General features: G+C 50.0%; 1 protein-coding gene across 2 annotated transcripts in view; it reads left to right on the plus strand.

The window, feature by feature from the left end:
- The window catches only part of SAMD11 (sterile alpha motif domain containing 11), a 155317-nt gene that overhangs the window by 82179 nt on the left and 59744 nt on the right, over window positions 1-13394 (plus strand). The gene's annotated exons all lie outside the window — the stretch shown is intronic.

Here is a 13394-nt window from a genome sequence, read left to right on the forward strand (position 1 = left end):
CCCCACTCCTGCAGATGAAGCCTCCTGGGTGACCTTGGGCTAGTCACAGCTCCCTTAGAGCTCTATCAGCCTCACCTACCTCACAGGGTGTCTGTTGTGGGGAGGGGAAGGGAAGGAGATTGTAAGCTGGTTTGATTCTTAAGTGGTAGAGAAAATTGGCATATAAAAACCAACTCCTCTTCCTCTTCTTCCTCCTCCTCCTCCTCCTCCTCTTCCTCCTTCCTCTTCTTCTTCCTCGTCTTCTTCTTCCTCTTCTTCCTTCTTCCTCCTCCTCCTCCTTCTTCTTCATCTTCTTTCCAGCCTCTGTGTTAAAATGGGCTCCGTCGGAGGAGCAGAGTGGGGGGAGGCGGTTGAGCGGGCAGTGAAGCCGAAAGACCTCGTTGGGTTTGTAATTGCATTAATCAGGCGCTCCCGTCTCCGTCGCTGGCAGCTCCCTTGCTCGGGTGCCTGGCTCCTCTTTATATTGCGGTCTGACCTTTCTGGGGCTTAGCGGGGGCTCTGCCTTGTCTTGCTGCGGAACCAGAGCGAGGGAGAGAGATTGAAAGGCGGCCTGGGCTGCGTCCCCTGGTGCTCTTTCACGGTGTCTGTGGGAAGGGGGGGTCGGGACATCAAGGGGGCGGGGGGCGCATCAATCAACCAGCCTGGCTCTCCTACGACGGGCCCCGTTCTCAGCTCTTTTTATTTGCATGGGCAGCCAACAAACCGGTCGGTCGCGCTGTGTAACTAGCCCTTGGGGAAAGGAAGCATCCGGATAAATGGGAAGGGACATGCAGGCACTGATGGTGTGTGTGTGTGTGTGGGAAATCTGCTCTCGCTAGGAGGGCAGGCGATGTCTGTGTGGTAGGACGTGGCTCGGGTTTCTGTGCTGTTGCTTGGCCTTCCCCCAGTCTTGCCTCCTGGCATTGGTATTCAGCATGGTGTAGTGGTTAAGAGCGGTGGACTCTAATCTGGAGAACTGGGTTCGATTCCCCACTCCTCCATGTGAGCGGCGGAGGCTAATCTGATGAACCGAGCTGGGTTTCCCCACTCCTACACGTGAAGCCTGCTGGGTGACCCTGGGCTAGTCACAGTTCTCTCTGAATCATCTCAGCCCCACCTACCTCACAAGGGGCCTGTTGTAGGGAGAGGCAGGGAAGGTGATGTAAGCCAGCTTGAATTTCCTTAAAGGTAGAGAAAATCGGGGTATAAAAACCAACTCCTCCTCCTCCTCTTCTCCTTCTCCTGCTTCTTCTCCTCCTTCTCCTCCTGCTTCTTCTTCTCCTCCTCCTCCTTCTCCTCCTCCTCCTTCTTTGCTGTTGGAAACCAAATCCCTCACTAGATGGATCACATGCTGTAATCCCGTGAGGCAGTTCTTATGGGCCTGTTCAGCCTGCGTGGTGCAATAAATAAACAGGACCAAAGTCTTCAGCGATTTTCCAATGTATGGGGCATGCACATGTTGATGCGGCCTTAACAGTCATTTTCTGCATTGGTTCAGGTGGCCGGCGACAGCCGCTGAGATCACTTTCACGTTTGATTGTCTTTGGCGTCGTCAACCCCCACCCATTAGTCTAAACACACACACACACACACACACACACACACACAGGCTTTTCTTTTTTTCAGCGGCAGATGGCCCCCCAGCGAGGCAGGTACAACTTGGCCTTTTGCCTAGCCGGTGCAGGCAAGCGAGGAGGCCGAAGGGCAGGCGCTGATAAAATCTAATTGCCCCATCGATCGCTTTCGGAGCTGCCGCCGGTTGCCGCTTAATGATTGAGATATTCTTAACGTGTTTGATGCAATGCTGGCTGTATCTCGCCCTGCCCACCGGGGGCCGTAAGGTATTACCGGGATCTCTTAATCATGGAGCAGGGCTGCGTGGGCCGGACCCCTCTCTCTGCCCGGCACCGGAAGATTTATTATAATTATCGACGGAGCTCTGCTTGGCTTTCTGCGAGAACACGGAGATAGCTTTGCGCCTTGCATTTGGGGGAAGGAGCGGCACTGTTACACTGCTCTTGCGTACGGGATATTTTTTTTGGGGGGGGGGTAGACGTTTTGTCCTTCCCCCAGCTCAATTTTTCAGTAGTGTTGGGAGAGGGCCTGGCACACGTTTTGTTATTTTGAGCAGAGGGTGCCGTACAGAAGTGATGCAAAGCAGTAGTTTGAGCTACTGAGAATTAAGCAAATTGCCGTATAACGCACTTCAATGCACTTGAGTGCTGTCCAGTTAACAGTAATGCATAGCAAGGTTGCTGCAGAGGTTTCGACGACTGTTGCCACTTGTAAGAAGCAGAGGAGGTTTGGAATTTCCTAATTCCAGGGGGGAGCTTGAGGGGATTCAGTGGATGGTGGTTGAGGGGTAGAGATTGCTGCCAGGGTTGTCCGACAATGGAATCGGCAACCTCAGGAGGTAGTGAGGTCCCCTTCACTGGCAGTCTTCAAGCAGCGGCTGGAAAACAGGCTGATCTTGTTAGGGATGCACAAGGCTGATCCTGCATTGAGCAGGGGGTTGGACTAGATGGCCTGTATGCCCCTCCCAACTCTTTGATTCTTGGATTCTATGGATTTAGCTTTTGTCGAACTCTCAGCTTCCCCCCCCCCCCACTTTCCAAGCAGCCGAGGCCGGTTCTGCACATGGGGCAGGAGCGAAAGAAAATTCTACTCATGCATGAATTAAAACCATCTGTCGCCTGGGATTTTTAGCGAAGGGTGTGTGGTAGAAATGTTCTAGTTGTTTATGTGTTTGTCGTCAAATGGAATGGGTCCCTTGCCTATGGTTCTTAAGGCAAAAACGCCTGGAGCGTGGGCGTCAAATCTCAAAACTTGCAGTTTGTGGAATACGATGTGTAGACATTAGGAAGAACTTTCTAACAGTTAGAGCGGTTCCTCGGTGGAACAGGCTTCCTTGGGAGGTGGTGAGCTCTCCTTCCCTGGAGGTTTTTAAGCAGAGGCTAGATGGCCATCTGTCAGCAATGCTGATGCTGTGACCTTAGGCAGATGATGAGAGGGAGGGCACCTTGGCCATCTTCTGGGCATGGAGTATGGGTCACTGGTGTGTGTGTGTGTGGGGGGGTAGTTTCCTGCATTGTGCAGGAGGTTGGACTAGATGACCCCGGTGGTCCCTTCCAACTCTATGATTTTATGTCTGGCGCAAACACTGACTTTTAACCCATAGAAGGCTAAGAATGGGGGGTGGGGTTCCAGTCTTTAAAATATTACCAAATTTTTGTCCCTCATGACAGTATGCAAAGCTCTGGAAAGTCAGGGATTATTTGTGGAGAGTATAATAGTAACTAGGAGGGTTGTTTTGTGGAGGGTTTAATAGTAACTAGGAGGGTCGTAGCTATTGGCGTCTGAGAAGGATCTTTCTCTAGCCTGGCCCCCAAACCCTGTCCTTCTCTTTTGCATGCGAGGGCCACCCCTGTCTATTGTCTGGCTCTTCTTTTTCTCTCTGTATAGTCTCCCCAGGAGTCACCGCTGGAAAAATGCAAAACAAAACTTGAAATCCGGAGGGGGGGGGAGAGTAAATCTTGTGAATTCCCATTGCAGAAACTCCCCCTCCCTCTCATAGCAGGATTTGGAGCGGGAATCGAAGCACCTTTATTCTTCCCCCACTCCCCGCACCAGGGGATCAGATAAACAGGAAGGTGCCGCTGTCTTTCTCGCCACAAAAGGGATTTTCTCCGTGTGCGAGAGGCAGGAGGATGGCATAAGGCCCCTTTTTTAATCTTAATTGAGAGCGACGCACAAAGGGATGAGCGGAGGAGCTGGGGCCGCCTGACAAAAGCATGGCGGCAAAGCCGGCGGTTTGCACATCAAACAGAGCTTTAGAGCCTCCCCGAGAAGCGCGCTGCGTGTCTGTAAACAAATCCAATCCCTTCTATCCAGTTTGGCTAATTCACTCTGCCGGGGCATGCAGAAGCGAGACGGGCGGTTGGCGGCGGTGGCGGCAGAGGAGGCGGAGGAGGGAGAGTGGGAGCTGATGCGGAGGGGCCTGTCAGAAGGAAATCTCTTGCACGTCTGCGGGGATGCGCTATCCAGGGTGTCTCAGTTCTTTCTAGGGCTGATCCAAAGCCACGGGCTGTTTTCCGCAACCGCTTTTGACATCGCCCAGCAATGCCTCTCTTCTCTGTCTTTTTTTTGGGGGGGGGGTTGTTATTGGAGGCAGGGGGGCTCGTATTGAAAAACAGCTGCTTGCTTGTTTAAATGGTCCCCCACTCCCACGGCACTTCCACACAGCCCAAATAATGCACTTTCAATCCACTTTCAATGCACTTTGAAGGTGGATTTTACTGTGTGAACTGGCTAAATCCACTTGCAAACTATCGTTAAGGTGCAGTGAAAGTGGATTGAAAGTGCATTATTTGGGCTGTGTGAAAGTGCCCCCAGTGGAGGTTGTCCGGCAGCCAAGCCTGATTGGCTACACGGTGCTGTGGCATCACCCCCTGCAATATATGATCACTGATTGGGTCGGGACGTAGAATCATAGAGATGGAAGGGACCACCAGGGTCATCTAGTCCAACCCCCTGCACAATGCAGGAAATTCACAACTACCTCCCCCACACACCTCCAGTAACCCCTACTCCATGCCCAGAACGTGGCCAAGATGCCCTCCCTCTCACGAACCGCCTAAGGTCATAGAATCAGCATTGCTGACTCTATGGCATTGAAGTCCCTCCCCTCCCCAAACCCCGCCCTCCTCAGGCTCCACCCCAAAAACCTCCCACTGGTGGCGAAGAGGGACCTGGCAAACCGATCCAGCTGATAGGGATTAGTTCACCCGGAGAAAATGGCCGCTTAGGCAATTGGACTCATAGAATCATGGGGTTGGAAGGGACCACCAGGGCCATCTAGTCCAACCCCCTGCACAATGCAGGAAATTCACAACTACCCCCCACATCCCCAGTGACCCCCTACTCCATGCCCAGAAGATGGCCAAGGTGCCCTCTCTCTCATGATCTGCCTAAGCTTTGCTACCTTGTGAACACACTTGGTTCAAGGTCTTCTGAATCGACAATTTTGGTTCAAAACAGTGTTAAAACCCTTGGCACAAACCACTGACGGGAAAAGATTTGCCTAACCAGTAAACGAATGGGGGGTCTCCAACACTGGATGTAATCCTAGTTCATATCAACGCCAATGAGGTTTTCCTTAGTGGAGAAAGGTTTTTTTTATCTATTGAGGGAGGAAAAATTGGCCAAGAAAGATCTGGAGAATGTACCAGATCAGGCTGTTAGCAAAAGTAAAACCATTGCTCTGGGTGACTCCTTCACCTCTCCATCCAAGTGTGATTCAGTGTTGCTAGAACGCCGAAAAATGTATATTGTTGATGTGGTGAAGTCCCTCCATGACGGGAGTCTGGAATCTGACATGGGCTGCCTGCAACGTGATGTCTGAGTTTGTATTGATCGGTGCTGGGGGGGGGGGGAGGCAGGATATCCCCCCCCCCAAAAAAAAACTTGCTGCAAACAGATTTGTGTGTGTTTTGGTGGGGAAATGAAAAGTGCTCCTTGGCACTGTGCTTGAAACATGTCTTAGGCTGCTCTTCTGAACCACTGTGGCTCAGTGGTAGAGCATCTGCTTGGCTTGCAGAAGATCCCAGGTTCAATCCCCGGCATCTCAGAAGCATCAACAGAAGTATAGTGTCCAGATCACGCGAAGTGATGGTATCGCTTTACTCTGCTCTGGTTAGACCTCACCTAGAGTACTGTGTTTAGTTTTTGGCACTGCAGTTTAAGAAAGATGTAGACAAGCTGGAATGTGACCGGAGGAGGGCAACAAAGATGGTGAGGGGTCTGGAGACCAAGTCCTATGAGGAAAGGTTGAAGGAGCTGGGTATGTTTAGCCTGAAGAGGAGAAGACTAAGAAGGGGACATGATAACCATCTTCAAGTACTTGAAGGGCTGTCATAGAGAGGAGGGTGCCGAGTTGTTTTTCTGTTGCCCCAGAAGGTCGGACCAGAACCAACGGGTTGAAATTAAATCAAAAGAGTTTCCATCTAGATATTAGGAAGAATTTTCTAACAGAGCAGTTCCTCAGTGGAACAGGCTTCCTCGGGAGGTGGTGAGCTCTCCTTCCCTGGAGGTTTTTAAGCCGAGGCTAGATGACCATCTGTCAGCAATGCTGATTCTGTGACCATGGCTCAGTGGTAGAGCATCTTCTTGGCTTGCAGAAGATCCCAGGTTCAATCCCCGGCATCTCCAATTGAAAGGGACCAGGCAAGTAGGTGATGTGAAAGACCTCTGCCTGAGACCCTGGAGAGCCGCTGCTGGTCTGAGTAGACAATGCTGACTTGGATGGACCAAGGGTCTGATTCAGCATAAGGCAGCTTCATGTGTTCATGTGTTCACTCCTGCTCTTCCTAACCATGGTTAAGACCTGACCCTCATGCTGGGTGTGACTCCCCTCCTTCCCCAGGGTGCCTGAGTTTCCCTGCTCCTTTCCCATTTGGACCTGGTCCCAGGGTACAGCCTTAGATCTATGCTTAGATCTACGCTCTGTGCAACCAGAGCTAGAATTTGGGCTTGCAAACTATGGTTAAAACCAGTGATGGTTAGCATGAACATGCCGCTGTGCCATGGGTAGCTCCAAACAGTGGCAGGGAGGGCAGCATCCTTTCATGAGTGGGGTGGAGGGAGCATGAGAAGAGTTCTCCTAGTCCCCAGGAACATTATGTCTGCACTGGGCCTGAGAGGTCACATATTTTACTGCTTGTCGGTGACAGTCAAACAAAAATACTTATTATTTGTGTGGAAAGCCTTTCCTCGATCAGCTGTTCTCTTTGTTTTCCTCGCCGACCGTTTTACGCTGTCCAGGTCGTGTCTCATCAGATCTCAGAAGCTAAGCAGGCTAAGCTGATCAGAATTCGGGCGGGCAATCTCCAAGAAATACCAGGGTCGTGACGCGGAGGCAGGCGATGGCAAACCATCTCTGAATGTCTCTTGCCTTGAAAACCCTATGGGGTCACCATGGCCATTTTTGCAGGGTCAATTTTGATGCTCGCTCAAAGTTCTTTTTTTAAACGCGACCTTTAAAACGCCTATTCACGGTCCAGATGCAAAAGGAGAAATTCCACCCCCCCCTACTCGCCTGCTTCTTCGTTCCTTCCATTAGCAACCGCGATTTGCATAGCTAAAACGCGGCTGTGATTTTGCATGCTTCCTTGAGGGTATTCTTCGAGGCGGGGCGGAACAAATACAAAAGGTTGTGTTAAAGGGGCTCTTAAGAAAAGCGAAGCAGGTATGCGCTGACTTCACAGTGATGTCTAAAATGACAGTTCAGTGTGAAAAACTAAAAAAAAATATATATGCGGGGCACTTCAGCCTGGAACTCGCTGCTAATTACCAAGCATAAATGGCCCATAAGTCAGCTATGACTTGACAACACACACACACACACAAAGGCCGCTTTCCCATGCTTGTCCCTTTGACTGTGGCTCTGTGTGGGATCAGCCAAGCCAAGACGCTCACTCAAGGCCACTGAAGGGCGCTTCCTTGTCCCAGTTTTCTGTCTCTAAGCCAGGATGTGGGCTGATTCTAGTTTTTATGTTGTGAACATAAAACATGTTTCCGGGCTGGCGGTTGCACGAAGATGAAGATGTCGATCGTGCTTATTTCAGATGGACTTTGCCAGTTGCCCCAAACGCTCCAGTCATCAGCGAATTAGCTTCTTTGGAGAGCTGAACACACACGAAGCTGCCTTATACTGAACCAGACCCTGGGTCCATCCAAGTCAGTATTGTCTACTCAGACCGGCAGCGTCTTTCCACAGTCTCAGGCAGGGGTCTTTCACATCACCTACTTGCTTGGTCCCTTTAACTGGAGATGCCGGGGATTGAACCTGGGACCTTCTGCATGCCAAGCAGATGTTCTTCCACTGAGCCACGTCCCCTCCGGCAATACGAGCCATTCCGTCAATAAGGGAAGCTGTGTTCCCTTTGCCTTCCTCACAAGGGGGAAAAAAAGGTCCCGTTTTAACCCGCTTGCTAGATTTCCAAATATCCCAATGAAACAAAGTGTGCATTTTGAGGTTCGTGTTATTCAGTTAAGACGCTGCCTTCCCAGGGACTCAGGGTTGGAACTGAGCGGCAGAGCCGAAGGCTTTGGAGGTGCAAGGGTTAAGCGCACAGCGACGCCGTTGCTCATAAATTAACCAGGGACTCTTCCCCCCCTCCCCACACAAAAGCGAGGTATTGAACACGGCTGCCAGGCCTGCGTTTGGCTGATGCGGTGCTCTTTCTAGCAGTGGGAAACTAATTGGCTGGGGAGCAGCTGCATCCCAGGGTGGGTGGGGGGAGAGCCCAACCAATTAGGAACTCGGGGGAGACTTTCCCGTGCAAATTACCCCCTTTTTCAATTTCTCACTTGCTTGCATTTCTATCCTTTTTCTTCCTGGTTTCTCCACTTTTCGATTTGTGTCCTGTTCTCTTTCTGAACCTTACGGGGTTGTTCCACGTTCACGCTTCTGTCTCTCACCGCATCATAGAATCATTGAGTTGGAAGGGACCACCAGGGTCATCTAGTCCAACCCCCTGCACAAGGCAGGAAATTCACAACTACCTCCCCCCCAACACCCCCAGTGACCCCTACTCCATGCCCAGAAGATGGCCAAGATGCCCTCCCTCTCATCATCTGCCTAAGGTCATAGAATCAGCATTGCTGACAGATGGCCATCTAGCCTCTGCTTGAAAACCTCCAGGGAAGGAGAGCTCACCATCTCCCGAGGAAGACTGTTCCACCGAGGAACTGCTCTAACTGTTAGAAAATGCTTCCTAATGTCTAGATGGAAACTCTTTTGATTTAATTTCAACCCGTTGATTCTGGTCCTACCTTCTGGGGCAACAGAAAACAACTCGGCACCCTCCTAAGTAACAGCCCTTCAAGTGCTTGAAGATGGTTATCATATCCCCTCTCAGTCTTCTCCTCTTCAGGCTAAACATACCCAGCTCCTTCATCTTCCGGCATTGCCTCCTTGTTGAGCCTGTAGTCCCCAACCTTGTTGAGCCTGTTGGAGGAATTCTGAGAATGGGTAATGGGCACCACCCAAAAATGGCTGCCATGGAGGGAGGGGCATGGCCAGAAACAAAATGTTGGGAGGTTCCAAGCCAATAATGGAGGCCGCTGTTTCTGGATGGGGGTTCCAGGCAGATGCAACAGTCACACACACCAAGCTGGCTTATACTGAATCGGGTCCTTGGTCTGTCAAGGTCAGCGTTGTCTGCTTAGACTGGCAGCGGCTCTCCAGGGTCTCAGGCAGAGGTCTTTCACATTACTTCCTACCTGGCAGTTGTGAATTTCCTGCATTGTGCAGGGGGTTGGACTAGATGACCCTTCCAACTCTATGATTCGATGGTTCTATGGTCCTTATAACTGGAGATGCCGGGGATTGAACCTGGGACCTTCTGCATGCCAAGCAGAGGCTCTTCCAGTGAGCCACAGCCCCTCTCTATGCAACTCCATCAAGTCACAGCTGACTTACCCCATAGGGTTTTCATGGCAAGAGATGTTCAGAGATGTTTTGCCATTGCCTGGGCTTCCTTCTTGGTCTCCCGTCCAAATACTAACCAGGGCTGATCCTGCTTAGCTTCCAAGATCTGATGAGATTAAGGCTAGCCTGGGCTGTCCAGGTCAGGTGCCTGTCCTTTACAGATGGTTTTTTCCCTCCGTTCATGTGACTCTTCCTGAGATAGAAGGATCACTATGGGGAAACTTTCCCTCTGGTATTCATGTGCTAACTCCATGTTGTTGCAAGCAAACCAGCTCGCATAGTATGGCCACTCTATAGTATATAAAGCATTCAACTTTAATGGTAATACAACATATATATTCTTAACAACATCTAACATGGAATGTAAAGCAAAAACACCTGTGTTTCTCCACACCCAGTGTACTTATACCTATATTAACTATCTAAATATACAAAATTATCAATGCAGATCATCAATGGCTTTTAGCTATATGGAGTATTGCCTATAATCTCATAAGTCAGTCTTGTGTGGAGAGTCCAAAAAATGCCAACAAGACGGACACTCTGCTCCAGAGCCACATCAAACCGTTTCGTGTGATACACTTCCTCAGTTGAATTCCAAAGTCTTGATTTCGGGTTTCAGGCGTATACTTTCTTGCCCAGATCTTCTTGCAGTAGCTGTTGCTTAAAATGTTCTCTGTCCCTGCTGGATAACAGTTAACGTGTTGTCAACACGCGCAAGCTCTTCCATGTAGCGCACTCTGAGAATTGCCAAGAAGCAAAAAAGTTGGACAAGATTGCTTCGCTGCCTGTATTCGGTAGGTTTGCCAAGTCCCTCTTTGCCACCAGCGGGAGATTTTGGGGGTGGAGCCTGAGGAGGGCGGGGTTTGGAGAGGGGAGGGCTTCAATGCCATAGAGTCCAATTGCCGAGGCGTCCATTTTCTCCAGGTGAACTGATCTCTTATCGACTGGAGATCAGTTGTTTTAGCAGGAGATCTCCAGCTATTACCTGGAAGTTGGAAACAAACACCTCTGTACTCATACCAAGAGGTTTGGAAATTAGCACAGAACCAAGATCGTATAACAATGTTCAATTATGTATTGAGTGCTACAATAATACAATTATATATTCCATACACTTTGTACCCCTGTTGGACCTGGTCAACTTTTTTGTTATACCAAGGTGGAGAAATAACTTTATTACAATTATACCCCTCTGGGAAATTGTTAATTGTCCTGATATTGGAATCCTTTATTGGATGTAGATATACATGAGAACTACAGAACTGAGATTTAACATTGGAAGTGGGACTGTTGAAGAATCGAAACGGCTGTATCTCCTTCTACTCTTTTTTGGTACCATCATTGGACCCTGTTGAATGAATATGGAATATATATGAAATATATGAACAAAGTCTGAAGAACTCATACATACTATACAGGACTTTTTGTATATATTTGAAATAAGAAAATCAGTCTTTTTGTATCTAATTGTATTATTGTAGCACTCAAAGAGTTGAGGGCAGCAGGAAAAGAGGAAGACCCAACAAGAGATGGATTGACTTAATAAAGGAAGCCACGGCCTTCAATTTGCAGGATCTGAGCAGGTCTGTCAAAGATAGGATATTCTGGAGGACTTTCATTCATAGGGTCGCCATGAGTCGGAAGCGACTGGACGGCACTTAACACACACAGCACTCAATACATAATTGCACATTGTTATACGATCTTGGTTCTGTGCTAATTACCTGGAAGTTCGCAACCCTAGTATTCAGAGAGAAAACTCACCTTGTGGTGGCCCTTTCCACCTCGGACGTGGATGTGCAAATAGGCCTGATAGCCCGCCTGTAAAAAAAAACACGCGCATTCCTGCTCTTTCCTCCTTCCGTCCCTATGTCCTCTCTCTCCCCCACCCAACCACTTCTCCCCCTTCCCCCTGCCCTCCCCTTTACCCCCTCTTTGCCGCCCTCGCCCTGTCTTTGAGCTCCTTGGGAAGAAGACAATTTGAAGGCTTTCCGCTCCGCGCTCAGCCGAGAGGTTCTTTTTCCCTCAAGCCAATCAATGGCAGCCTTTTCGGCCCCGGTGGGGCTCGGCAAACACGAGATCAATAAGTTATTAGCACCATTCTGTCAGCTGTAATGTGGAGATTGATCGGGGCTGGGGCTCCGGCACGCCGCTTGGCACTTCCCCGGCCTGATAAAGATGACAGATTAAGGGAATAAGAAAAAGGAATTAAGGAGTCTGGCTGTCAAGGCCTGTCACGGGCCGGTGGGGGCCGAACGAGCCCGGTCGGACGTTTAAGTGACGGGAAGGGCACGGCTCCTCCGGCGGCTCCCCTGCGAGAACGGCTGTCTCCTAATGGCCGCCTTCTGAAAGGCCGCGGCCCTGACAAAAAACGAGACGGCGAGGGTCGCCGCGGAACTGTCAGGCCCGCGAGCGGAAGACGCGGCGGTCCGCCGGCGTGGGCCTCGCGCGTCGCCATGGCGATAGCTCAGGGCCCCCCAGGTGCCGCCGGCAGAGTTTCCCCATAAGACAAAGGGGCGAGGGGCCCTTTTGCACTTGAACGCGCTCAGATTACCCGGGCTTGCAGATAACAACGCTTCTGGCCGCCTGCGAGGCGTAAAAATTCTCTCCAGGTGACCGGGCCAGAAAGCTTGTATCAGAAGAAGAAGAGTTCGGTTTTATACCCCGCTTTTGTCTACCGTAAGGAGTCTCAAAGTGGCTTACAATCGCCTCTCCCCCAGAATCAGCTGGGAGAACATGAGAGTCCTTTCCCACCCACCCCATCGAAGTGTATGTGTGGCTAACAGGGGTGTAGGTGAACTCAAGGACTAGCAAAAATGTTTGTGGGCTCGTAAAGTTTTGATGCTGAGGCCGAATTGTTACATGCAGACGCTATTCTGAGATTCCCTCGCAGGCCGAGGAAGCGGCTGTCGCTCTCTGGATGGCACGCAGAAAGGACAAATGAAACAGAGATGAGTACATTCCAGCCTGCTTGGATTTAAGCAGATTTAGGAATGAAACTCTGTTGTTGTTTGAGACTCTGATGTTTTCAGTCGTCCTCAATGGGTGAATGTTGGGCTGCCTTGATTATTTGCGCGCTTCTAGCTGTTGGGGTGGGGGAAGAGTTCATCTCAAAATACTTCTCAGATGAAGGACGTGGTCTTCTTTCAACACAGTCTTGTTTTTCTTGGCTTTATCATAACCACCAGCACATGGGAAGGGCTCTACAATTCTACCAGACTAAGAGAACCTAAAATGGACCTTTCAGTCTGCAAACCGTGGTTTGTATGTGGGTAGCTGGCCTCAACAACTGATGCTTGCTTGAGTTTTTGTCACAGATTCCCCTCTCTGCTCCCCTTTTTAACCTTAACTATGGTTTAGTGTCAGCTGTGGTTAGTGCTAACCAGGATTCCCATATTAAATATAAGCTGTGAAGCAAGTTTGCTAACCTTGGTTAAGGCAGGGACGCCATTAACCGTGGTTAGTGCTACATCTTCCACTGGGCAAATGGCTGAATCATTTGATAACCAGGGCATGAAGTGAGTCTGCACATCTTGGTTAAGGCCTTGTGTGTGTGTAAAGTGCCGTCAAGTCGCAGCTGACTTATGGTGACCCCGTAAGGTTTCAAGAGACTTTACAGAGAGGGTCTGCCATTGCCTTCCCTTTCATACCAACCTTGGTATTTCTTGGTGGTCTCCCATCCAATTACTAACCAGGGCCGGCCCTGCTTAGCTTCTGAGATCCGACGAGATCATGCCCTATCTGCACCGAGTCTGCGTCTGAACCATTTCTTATCCTGAATGAATAATACGTTTCATCATAGAGCGAACTAGAAGCCTCCACGTGTGAAATCCGTGTGCGTGGCATGCAGAATTAGCCTGCGCCTCTTCCTTCATCGCAAAGAGGAATAGCTGGGCTTGTTTTCCGTACTATGAATTTTTAC

Source organism: Euleptes europaea, chromosome 19 (genome assembly GCF_029931775.1).
Source record: "Euleptes europaea isolate rEulEur1 chromosome 19, rEulEur1.hap1, whole genome shotgun sequence".
NCBI classification, from domain to species: domain Eukaryota; kingdom Metazoa; phylum Chordata; class Lepidosauria; order Squamata; family Sphaerodactylidae; genus Euleptes; species Euleptes europaea.